This window comes from Pleurodeles waltl, chromosome 6 (genome assembly GCF_031143425.1).
Source record: "Pleurodeles waltl isolate 20211129_DDA chromosome 6, aPleWal1.hap1.20221129, whole genome shotgun sequence".
In the NCBI taxonomy this organism is placed as follows: Eukaryota; Metazoa; Chordata; class Amphibia; order Caudata; family Salamandridae; genus Pleurodeles; species Pleurodeles waltl.
This window is the reverse complement of record NC_090445.1, coordinates 1440880071-1440892397: the sequence shown is the minus strand read 5'-3', so window position 1 is coordinate 1440892397 and position 12327 is coordinate 1440880071. Positions and strand designations below refer to the sequence as shown.

The window sequence follows — 12327 nt, the reverse complement described above, 5'->3', positions numbered from 1 at the left end:
AGGAAGCAAAATAACGAGGAGGCAAAATAATGATAGACAGAGATAAGCCTCGAGTAAATTACCAGTGGCTAAGATTAATTGAAGCATTCCATCCATCACTTTTTTGTGTACTTCAAAGATTTCCCCATGGCTCCGCCTGACATAAACAAACACATTACTCATGCTACCAGTGCAGATCAGAGACTAGAAGCTTAAAGGCCTTTTAGTGGGAGTGGCAGATACCAGGCAGTGCACGTGCGTGACTTGTGGCAGAAAGGAAACCCCGTGCCACTGTGCTCATCACAAGCCCTTTTTGGATCAGACTTAGCCAATGCCGGTCTGGCTCCTGACAACCTTCGTGGTCTCACGGGTCACCGCCCGTCAGTTTATGAGCGGTCTGAGCGAGCCATCCTTGGTTTCGGGTGTCGTCAGGCCCGCTCCCGTTGCACTGGACAGCGTGCAAGGTCAGAGTCAGCAAATCCCACCCTAAAAATAGCCTCCAGCCGCTCCAGAGCCCGTGGGCCGATGAAACTCGGCTCTGTCAAGTGTTGTCACTCTCGGCGGACGCGAGCGGCTGAACACAGGCCACAGGTAAGAAGCGGCACGCGCCCGGACGCCCACGCGCCACTTCCCCAGCGACGCTAACCGGCGCGAGCTGCAACTAGGCCCATGAACTTCGGAGGCTGTTCCTATTGGTGGAATCTTCTTACAGCAGGTATTAGTTCTTCAGGAAGGGATATGTAGGGTGTCAGGACAGGGACCTTTATAGGAGGAATGCTCTTGTAACAGAAATCATGCCTATGAGGAGGGACATGTTGAGACTGCAGAGAATTTCTTTACAATACAGGAGACATTCACACTAAAGTACTCAATTGGTCTGTTAACAGGGGTTACTTCCTCAGGAGGACAAAAAGTATATAGCATCCGTCATTGACACAATAAGAAAATTGGACTGATCTTCATAGGCTTCAGTACAGCAACTGTAAGTGACCTGCATTGCCATAGACTCATAGTAGTTACCGTGGAAGGGTTCAGTCTGGGTTGGGCTATGTCATTTTCAAATGTGTTATTTAGCTTCTGTTGTGGGGCAGCTACCCTGATTGGGTGCTACGTAGTTCAGGTTGCTTTGTTATCAGTTATCTAATTCTGTCCATGCAACATGTGGACTATTTTTTAATCAGTTATTTGGCTCAGGCTTTGGTTGGGTTAACCTCTTTCCTAAACAGTTACCTGTCGAAGGTTTTGTTTGAGAGACTATTTTGCAGTTAGTTATTTAGCACAGACTGTTACCTTGGCTTGTTTTCTTTCACAGGTTGCCTTAAAGTAAGGCTGTTGTACAATCATTTGACTCCTTCTGTGTCAGTAGATTCAGAACATTGCCCTATCATTTATCTGGCTCAACTGTTGTGTAAGTAGTTCTCTGCCTCAGGCAGGTTTTCTACTTTCACCTCGATAAACGTGTAAATTATCTGCCTTTTGTGGTGTTTGCGAAGCTCTGCTTTTGGCTTTCCTTGCTGGGCAATGCATAGGCTGTTTTCTAGGCAGAAATGTATCTCCTGCTCTAATTAAGAGAGGATGCTTTGTTATTTTATGTATCTATTCTATATACATATATTTACTATTAAAACAACATGAATTAAGGTTCATTTAAGGTTGCGAGGGGAAGTAGTCAAACAATGTCTGCAGAGGACATAATCTGTACAACAAAAAACCTAAAAATACTTGAAGTTCAACATCTTAACTCCCATCTCGTCCATGAAGTGTGAAACGTTATATTGGACCTGTACTAGCCAACATATAAGTTAAGAAGATAGAAACCGGATATGCACATTATTTAGTCATATAGTCCATTACTTTTTATATTGTTTAAACATCCATCAATTAATTTGTTCTTGAGAGGAAAACACAATTAATTTGCTTTGAAGGACACATTATTGAGTCTAGTACCAATTAGACTGTAGTATTCCAATTATAGTCAAAAGTCCATCATAAAATTAGTGCCAAAACCTGTTTCGCCATCTACGCTGGTAAGCCTGGGGATTCTCAAAACTTAAGGATGTCCATAGTTAGGTTAGCACCTAGCCTGTAGTAATGTTAGTTTAGTGTCAACAGTTCAAAAAAGTTGGGGGGGGAGGGGAGTCTGGGTTTTCTCACCATTTTATGGACTGACCATTGGCTTTGATGATGACAGATACTATTTGACCATGCTGTCCTGATCACATTAATTCTGATATGATACTTGAGGCCAGAAGCAGTGGAGGATTAGGTAGGTGTTAAGATTGGATCAGTGTCTTAACCAGCAATCTCTTAGCCATTTAGGCTTCGTGTTCCAAACATTCCTTCACTCCAAATATATTGTCAGACAGCTCGTCCCACAGGATTAACCCGAAACGTAATGTTTTTTTTCTGATCAATTTCGGCTTTTTTAGGGATATACCCATCTGAGTTGTCATTTCTTTTTGAATTCATAAAATATTTACATGCCCTGTTTTAAAACGGCAGCAGTGCAGCAATCCCGATAATTTATACTTTGAACACTCAAATAACAATTATTTATTTATATTGATTAGGTCTGTGCACTTGGGGCATCAGAGGTCATTGCCTTTTTCCGCCATTCATCATACATAGCCATAAATGATCATGATTACTTATTCAAGATGGTGTTAACATACATACACCGTAAACATTTCAATAACACGTTTTATTTGTATAGAATCCATAGGTATAAGTTGGAGAAGCACAGTAGTTGCCTGCTATTCAGAGTTTATTCTTTTTAAGGGTCATGATTGTGAAAATATGCAAGATCTGACAAGATGCAGCAGTTGCAACATTTTCGGACCCACTTTAGCCAGTGACATTTGCCCATCTTTGTGATTCGTTGGCGTGTCAACAAGTTTGCTAAATGCTAAGAGTTTAGCGAGCACAAAAATATTTTAATTCTTTACATTTTCTGTGTTAGTGAGCACTGTAAATCCCTTTACCCTTCTAATTTCTACACTTCTTATCCACTAACCCTCACAGCTACAGCTTAGCAACCGCCTTTCCAAATCAGATTCACCCCAAACGTGTCCTCATCTCCACCAGTACCCATCGTGTGTTCACCTCACCTCACTCTGCTGCCTCACCTTCTCACCATCTTTTGTTGACACATACTTGTACTCTCCCTCAAGCACATAGCTTACTAACTGATTCCCTCCCCTCCGTTCTCTCCTCTTCCCACCCCTGTAAAGCCACAGCTCAGGCTGCATGATTCACAGTGACCCCATTCCATCTCTCCTTTTCCACCAACCAACCCTTTTCCGTACTGACTCCCTTTTTCATCTAAATCATCTTTCCTACTTTCCAGTATTCTCCTTAATATAAGATCATTAAACAAAGAATGTTTGACGATCCATGGGCTGATCTCAGATGCTAACCCAGACCTGCTGTTTATCACTGCAACGTGCCATAGTGAAGATGCACAATCAATCCTACATGAAGCCATACCAGCAGGCTCATGATAAATCGTTCCACAAAAACAACTACGGATTTATACCATTCACCCATAAAAAGTTTTGACCTGCAAAATTCATGGTAGATTATATTGCTGCAGAATGCAAGTCTGTGCTCGTCCAGTATTCTCCTACCCTAAGGTTCACATCCTCATGTTTTCTCATCAACAGGATGCCTCCGTACAATCTTGTATTTGGTGTCCTATTCCTAGACTTTGCATTATCCCAACCTCTGCGTTCTAAAAAATTCAATACCTGACTTGTCAAACCTAAGTTTATCATAATCGAAGGCTTGCTGTCCAACTTGGAACCACTAAATCTCATTCAGTTTATCTCTGGACCTACCTACGCGGTTGGGCATATATTTGATGTTATAATTATTCCTGATACCTGCATCACAGTGACTGAAAAACAGCACGTTGCCTAGGCCGATTCTTTTACATTTCAGTTCATCCATATCTGATCTATACAAAACCTTAAAATAACTGTTAAATCATGGAAACAATGCATCATTACAATGTCTACGCTCAGTTTCACTCTCCTTACTTAACAAACTAATGATTAGTGTTCACCAGTTGCACCACTGGCTGACAGCCATTATCAACTCACTCAAAACCTCCTTACCTTGCCGTCGGCATTGGAAAGCTCTTGAGTAATGCCAGAGCCTAAACCTGACAAATCAAACAAGCCATAATCTGTAAGACCATTATTATGGAAAAGTGAATCTGCTGGCATTTCTCAAAGATGTACTGTCGCTCCCTGAACTCATCTTCTCCAACAGCCTCATTTGCTACAGTCATGCCATCGGCACAGAATTGGTCATAAGTCTTGAAAGCCCTTGATTCCCGCGTCATCGACTAAAGCCTTCTGTTTGTTGGCTGCTGAACTGAGGTCAGTACTGGGTTTTCAGTTTAGGAAAAATCTTGGAAATGTGAATGTTGCGAGGACCAAATGGTCTTGGGCTGTGCGTCACTAAGGAAAATCTGAGTATAGCTTTAAATTTCAATGTGACAAGTCCTGTTTTCTGTGTGAGTGATTTTGCAAAACCTTTTATTTTATCTCTATATCTAATAGCTTTTTGGAAAGCATGCTGAATGAATATAAAAATGATTTTTCAAAGAAGCTGAGGGGTTTTCTTAAAAACATTTATTAAAACTAAATGCAATGTTATTCCAGTCTATCAAACTAAGAAATTAGCCTATCAATTTAAGGAGAGGACTGGTTAAAATGATCAAAGAGATGTGCATGGAAGCTGTGATGGAGCTGGTGGACACTTGGGAATATGTGTTTCACCTGAGGTTTGTGTTAAAAAACAAAACTGGAAAGTTGAGACAGACTTCTACTAGGTCAATAAAAGAATCATTTTAGAATGTTACCCTCCATCACATCATCCAGCCCATGCTTGCCATATTAGAAATAACTAGATATTATAGTACTCGTTTTTTTTAATTAGCATACCACAAAACAGAACTCACTCTAAATTCCAGACAAATCACAACCTTTATCATCTTTGCTGGGTTCTTTATAAATGCCAGGATGCCGTTTGGTTTTGTCTCCACTGGATTGGTACCCTAAAACGAATCCATGTATTGTTTGTGAACATTTGTGGGGTGGTCGCTTTTGTGGATGACATTTTGGTCTTTGCTGATGTGACTGAAACACAGAGTTCAAGATTAAAAAAGATGTAATTAATTTGCAAGAAAGAGGCACAACACTAGTTATAGAAATGCAAGTTGTTGTCTAGCGAAGCAGAATATTTAGAGCACATGAATTTCGTAAAAGAAATGTTTCCTAAGAAAACCTTCAGGCTGTCATACAAATGACAAAACCAATTAACAGATATCATCTGCTATTGTGTTTGAGGTTATGTGAATTTTATTCCGTTTGTTGATAACTTTGCAATAATTGCTGCACTTTTAAGGAATCTTCCAAAGAAGGGAGCTATAATTGAAGGATCCCAATATCAAGAAAACTCTTCTAAACCTAAACAAGTAGAAGGTCTTGAAAGTTTTACCAGCAAACCTGTTTTCTCACACAACTAAAGTTTTTGTTGACAGTTGAAGCTAGTTGTGATGCCTTAGGGACAGTTTTAACTCAAGTTAAATAATTAAAGCAGACTATTTAGAGAACATGATTTTTGTTAAAGAAATGTTTCCTAAGAAAACCTTCAGGCTATCATACAAATGACAAAAGCAATTAACAGATATCATCTGCGATTGTGTTTGAGGTTATGTGAATGTTATTCCGTTTGTTGATAACTTTGCAATAATTGCTGCACTTTTAAGGAATCTTCTAAAGAAGGAAGCTATAATTGAATAATCCCAATATCAAGAAAACTCTTCTAAACCTAAACAAGTAGAGTGTCTTGAACGTTTTACCAGCAAACTTGTTTTCTCATAGAGCTAAAGTTTTTTTGACAGTTGAAGCTAGTTGTGATGCCTTAGGGGCAGTTTTAACTCTAGTTAAATAAGGGAAGGGAATGGGTGTATTGTTGTCCTTGCAGCAAGACCATTGACACCTGCAGAATCAAAGTACTGTACTATTGAAAAGGAAGGGCATACTTGTGCTTGGTGCATAGAACACTTAGGACATTTATGGGGGGAAAAGGTTCTGTATTAGAACCAATCATAAACCTTTACAAGCAGTTCTCAATGGCACTGGCACAGGGAAGACTTTAGCCCGGTTCATAAGGATGCTTCTGAGTCTTTTTTGCATTCTTTCCGGTAACTTACAAACAGCGGCCATTAAAGGTTGAGGCAGATTGCTTGTTCAAGTTGCCTATTACTAATGGTCAGGCCTAGAGGAATGAGTTGTTTCAAGTGTTAGTGATGTCATTTTAGATTTTGGCCATGCTCTTAGTATTAAGCCTTTCATTGGGTGCCATGAAACATCATGCAGTTTAGATAAATGGAAGACATTTTTGAGAAATGATTGACCAAGAGAAAATAATTTTGTTTCTGAACTGCAAGTCTGGGACAAATTAAGCTTTCATATTGAAGTTATTATGCAAGGTACAGTGTTAAGTGCCACCACATTTAATTCACAAAGATATTTGTTTAGATCAAGCGGAACATGTGGAGGAAATTTCCACTCAAAAAAGTTTAGCTGTATTTTGGTGGTCATATATGAGATAATCAAATTTCATCCTATGTTCAGAGTTGTTCAAAATCCATTAATTCAGATAAAAAAATTAAAATTGTGCAGAATAAACTAATTTCAATCATAGTTTCAGGATTGCTTGAAATGAGTTGGCCATTGATTTCTTTTTGGTCCTGATGAGGTTGCGTCTAAAAAGGAAAGTATATGCCAATATTCTTATGAATTATGTTTCTAAGTAGGCTGCACTGAATGGATTAGAGAATCCCATGCTGATTAATTTATGGACTTTATACCAGAATGTTTTCGTAGAAACTGAACTGTAAGTTCTGCCACTACTGAATACCAGGTTCAGTTTACTTTTCACAAGCTGAAAATGTTTAGATGGACTTTGAACTAAACATAAGAGCATGTCCCTTTCGACCCTGAAGGTAAATGAGCTTGTTGGAAATATTCACTAGGGTTATTTTTGCATTTGTATTACTGGCTAAAACTAAACAACAGGGTGGGGCGTGGATAAGATGTCCGCCGAGTAAGAGGGCTCTATTGGAGCTCCGCCGCCGGCCGTAGATCATGACTGGACCAGATGCCCGACAACACCATCTAAGGGTGCGGTGGTGCCCCATGTGTCCCCTGGAACCCCAGGGTTCAGCCGCAGACCGGGAGCTGCGGTGACAGCGGTGTGCTCTGAAGTGCTGCGGCCTTACTGAATGGACTGAGAAGGAGGCCGCGTGGCAGTCCGCGGTGGAGTGGAGTTAGTGCAAGGGGAAGAGTGATGCCTGGCAGATGAAGAAACGGAGGAGGTGAGGTGGGAGCTCGTCCCTTTGATTCTGGGCCACCGAGTGCGGCCGATTGGCGCTGCCCCGCTCCGGCCCCCTGTCGCCCAGCAGGTGGGCCTGCTGGACCACGGGCCTAGACACCACTCTAACAGCTATCAGCACTGACCGTGAGAATACCAAGGCCACACGGGGCGGGCGCTGGGGAGTGAACGGAGGCCAGAGCTGCTGGGAGACAAGCGAGGAGTAGTAGCAGTGGGCAAAGAGACGCCCAGTGCAGAAGCAAAGGCGGGAACAAAGTGGTGAGGCCACTCCTGCCACAACAGCGCTAAGTGCAGCCGACCGGCACCTATCGCATTCTGGTTTGCCCCAACCAGCAAACGAGTGATGAAGACCCGCGGACCCGGAAGTCCGCGCTAAGCCCCAACGGTCGAGAGAAGGCTGGTGTCGAAGGAGCTGGGGCCCGGGGAGAGCCGAGCACTGTGAACAGGAACCCTGTGCTGCCTTGGGAAACTCGCTGTAACTGCAATGACCCTTCAGAGAGGTGAGAAGTCAGCTAAAGCTGCTGTGGCCATCCCGCTCTCCCAGGACCTGCCAACTAACACACTGCCCATCTAGCGCAGGGACGAGGTGTCGCATACTGGATACTGCACATGACCTAGGCGTCCCGCACACACAAAAACCAGCACAGGCACCAAAGACTCCAGCGCAAACGGAATCTCACTTGGCGGCTCACTAACTGAGGCAACTGCCGGAGGGGCTGAAGCCCAGACAGGGCCACTGGCAATCAGTGTACCCACACAAGCAGAGACCGCCAGGATCAGCTGTGCGACTGCCTCACCGTTGCTGCTCCACCAATCAATCAGGATGGCTTCTCAGAGACATAACAAGAAGGAGAGATCCCTCTAAGCCCTCTTTAATAAGACCCCTGCCAAGAAAACAAACCCCCTAGAGGTCTCGGCGACAGAGGTGGGAGAGACAGCAGACCTGAGACCACCGAAGGGCAGGAAGGCGCCATTAACAAGAGCATTCATGGAGCAGCTTTTCGGGCGCCACACTGAAACAGGAAATAGCAACAGAAGTTAAGGACCTCAAGAGAGATGTTGCTGACCTGGGGCAACGTGTGGACTCACTGGAACAGACGAATGACGCACGTAAGGAGGAACTGGACTGCCACAGCACAGGAGTGATCTCCTTACCCCTACAGGTCTAGAACCAGGAACTGCAGTATCAACTAGAAGACTTGGAGAACAGATTGCATTGTTCTTACATTCGTAAAAAAGGAGTGTCAACACAAGCAGTGACAAGGGCTCTGGAGGACTTTGTGGTCTGTCTCCTACGCCATGTGGCCCCAGCTCTGAAAGAACAGAACCTTGGCTTGACCGAACACACAGAGCTGGTCGACCTGCCTGCTCTCCAGATCAGGCTCAGGACATACTTACCTGTTTGCACTGCTACAAACAAAGAGAAGCCATAATGGTGGCTGTCAGTGACCAGACCACAATTGAGTTTGAGGGCCACCAGATCGGCCTATTTCAGGACTTGTCAATGCTTACGCTGCAGCGCTGCAGAGCCCTCTGACCTGTGACGGACTTCCTCAGAGAGAAAGGTATTAGATATAAATGGGGCCACCCCTTTCGCTTTCAATTCCTCTGGCAGAACGAAACACACAATATCCACACAATGGAAGACGCACAGGGTGTAGCTGGAATGCCGTCGCATCTGGGAGACCAAGCTCAACAGCCACCATCACAGGCACAGCCACCACAGGGTAACAGGGGACGGTCAAAAACCCACACCCGGAGGACCAAATCACACAAACCCACAACAGAGCCAAAAGGATAGGGCAGCACTGCTTAGAAGCTTGCACAGCTGTGACAGCGTATCAGAGGCAGACTCAGAGCAATAGTATTACCCTGCAAAGCCACATTAAACTTCCCTCCCTCCTAAGAGATGATAGCTGAAGGTCAGCCTGGACGAGCGGACAGCGCACTGGTAGAGGCAAAGGGACAATATACAGAGACATCCGGATGGCGGAGCTGCGATTCATTGGAGCGGCGGACAACCGAACGACGGACCGATGAACTGGTTCTAACCCCTGGACTTGCCGGTTTTTGTTCCCAGGCGGGGAACACTGTTAATAGTTTATTTCATGCTTACAGTTGTTTTTTCTACCTCCCGTACATTGACCCTGATAGTGCTGCACTTTCCTTCATCATCACCTATGGGCCTACCCACCAGAGTTCTCCAAAAATGGGCAAGCCAAATGACTCATGGCTTAGCGAACTTCAAATGTCTCCCCAATGGTAACCATATTTAGTCCTAACGTACAGGGACTTAATGCCCCTGTGAGGACACAGGCCATCCTCTCGCTGCTCCGAGACATGAAGAATGACATATGTCTACTACAGGAAACTCATTTGAAATTCACGTTGGTTTGATCGTCAATATCACTGTTCGGGTCCTGGGTGGCGGGCGGGAGTGGCAATTTTACTGGCCACAAATTTCTCAGGCAAGGTAATCCGCATACAGGCAAAGATACTTGGGAGGCTTCCCTCCCTCCACATTGACATACGAGGGTGTAGGATGATGATAGCCAATGTTTATGGACCAAACAAACACCAGGAATGCTTCCTTAATGACGCATTGGGGAAGATCTTAACAACATCAGACGAGGACATAGTTGTAGGCGGGGATTTTAAATATAGTCCCGGACGCCCAATTTGACAGATCTATCCAGAGGTATTGCCAGACAGGAGCCTTCTCAAAGGGTTTTCGGGGGTGGCTCAAGGGGGTGGGACTAGCCGGCGTTTGGCACCTGCAAAACCCGGTGGACAGAACCTACTCTTTCTTCTCGGCCGCTCACCAAACTTATGCACGCATAGCACTTTTCCTCACCACGTCACGCATTACCAGCCTAGTTTCTCACTCTGAGATCGGGGTGGTTACTATCTCAGGCCACTCCCCTCTCACCTTATCTCTCACCTCCCGTCCCACATGCCAAAAAGACGACACCGGCGTCTTAACACAAGACTTCTTGCAGACGAGGATATCTTGGCGGACATTAGGGATCCCATGCACAAAACTACTCCCATAAAATTAACGTCTATAGCGAAGGCTAGGTATCCGCGTATGTGACTGTATTGTTTTTCACATTATTATTCAATGCCTCATCCTTTTGTATAGAAGAAGCCCCTGCTTCATGTTTAGGACACATCTCGAATGCTCAAGTGCATTACCCTGCATCTCCTGTAGAAGCATTATCACAACTAACATCCTTTTCAACCAAACACTCCCAGAGGTCGTCAGGAGCCCATTGCAGATTGGATAATTTCACAATCGAATCTGAATTATAAAGCACTAGATAAATTCCATGAAACAGTACAATGCTGCATTGTGACTTATTTCTACTTCCATGTGCATCTTCTCTATATGTGAATTATAGGGGGAAATTCCAGCTGGCCAGGCCCGGTTTAATGTCACACTGTGCAGCCAGGCGTTTTTCTTACCCCTTCCGGCTCCAAGCAAGGTCACAGAGAAAATATATACATAGTACTAGCAATTTATGCGGGATCCTATAATAGAACTATCAATTTCTACAGCATATTCTGGGGTTTCATTTAGAGTAAACAAGCATCCTTATATGCCTGTTCACGTATTTACTATATACATATTTGAACTCCATACCACATACATCCACTCAACCCCATAACAAACTATTCTTCTCCCCTCCACACCACATAATTCAACTCCACAAAATTTCACTCTGCGCCATGCTACATAGTTCCACTCCAGACCACAATTTCACTCCTCAATAATCAACTCAGCTCCATGCTACATAGCTCCCGTCAACATAATTCCACTCAATGCCACACAGTTCCAGACCACAAAGTTCAACTCCACACATTTCTGCACAACTCACAAAATGTCACTTGACGCAACACAGATCTATGATGCATAATTAACACCACACAATTCAACACCACATAATTCTACCCTACAAAACATAATTCAACCCCACGACACATAATTTCAACCCATGCCACTCCACACCACGATGCCGCGCCATATAGTTCCACTCCAGGCCACATAATTACAGTCCATTTCATTTCCCTTTCCACCATACAATCACACCCACCAAAATTCCACTAAATGCAACAATTCCACACCACTTAATTCCCCCTGCACACAATCCCTCACCACATAAGTTCACTCCACACCAAATAATTACGCTCCACAGGAACAAATAGAAAGGCCAGAGGCAGTAGTCTCAAAGGCAAGACCTATGGGCTTTGTCAGTGCTTGTTGCTTCAGCTGAGTTGAGCTTCTGCTCCACCAGCTGAAGGATGTGGGCGAGCGGGGGTCGGGTACTGTGATCTGTTGTCTTGTACAGGCTATGCAGGCCTGCGGTTTTGTTTCATGTCTGGAATGTGATGAGTTACGTGCACTCCAATCAGGGTAACTTCATCCTTGCTAACACGAATGATCTGCATTAAATATTCCCCTTTATTAGACGATGATGGCTAGTGTCAGCGATAAGGACATAACAGCAGCTGTACAGTCAGGACACAAACAGCCAGACATCTAAGACGCAGAACCAATGACTAAAGTAAAGAGACATCTATGATGTCTTTGAATGACTAGTGAATATTAATTGGGAGGATAGCTCACTCTATATTGTGTGCGATGATTTCTCCAACCCGATAACGATTTCTATACACAGTGGATTTAACTTGCTAGAATTAGACCACTTGTTGAAAAAAATACTTAGAAAAAATACAACGTTGTCAATTAGTGGTAGATAAGGGTAGCAACTTCTATGTGTTTTCACGTTGCTTCTCCTGTCACTGCTTCCTACCCCTGGTCTCAGATATGAAGGCTGTGTGAGGAATAGAAAATAAACAGGGCTCTGGCAGCCCTTTCTTCGAGCTTTAGTTGCACGACTCTCCTCTCCTTCCCCATGTCACTCAAGCAGCAGATAGGAG

General features: G+C 43.9%; 1 protein-coding gene across 5 annotated transcripts in view; it reads left to right on the top strand.

Moving 5' to 3' along the window:
* The first annotated feature begins 362 nt into the window (after positions 1 to 362).
* DUSP29 (dual specificity phosphatase 29) overlaps positions 363 to 12327 on the top strand; it is a 75291-nt gene continuing 63326 nt past the window's right edge. Inside the window, exons 1-2 of one of the 5 annotated variants that reach the window (XM_069240858.1) lie at positions 363 to 570; positions 867 to 961. The gene's annotated coding sequence lies outside the window, so the exon portion shown is untranslated. The other 4 variants (XM_069240859.1, XM_069240856.1, XM_069240857.1 and 1 more) reach the window with 4 other exon arrangements.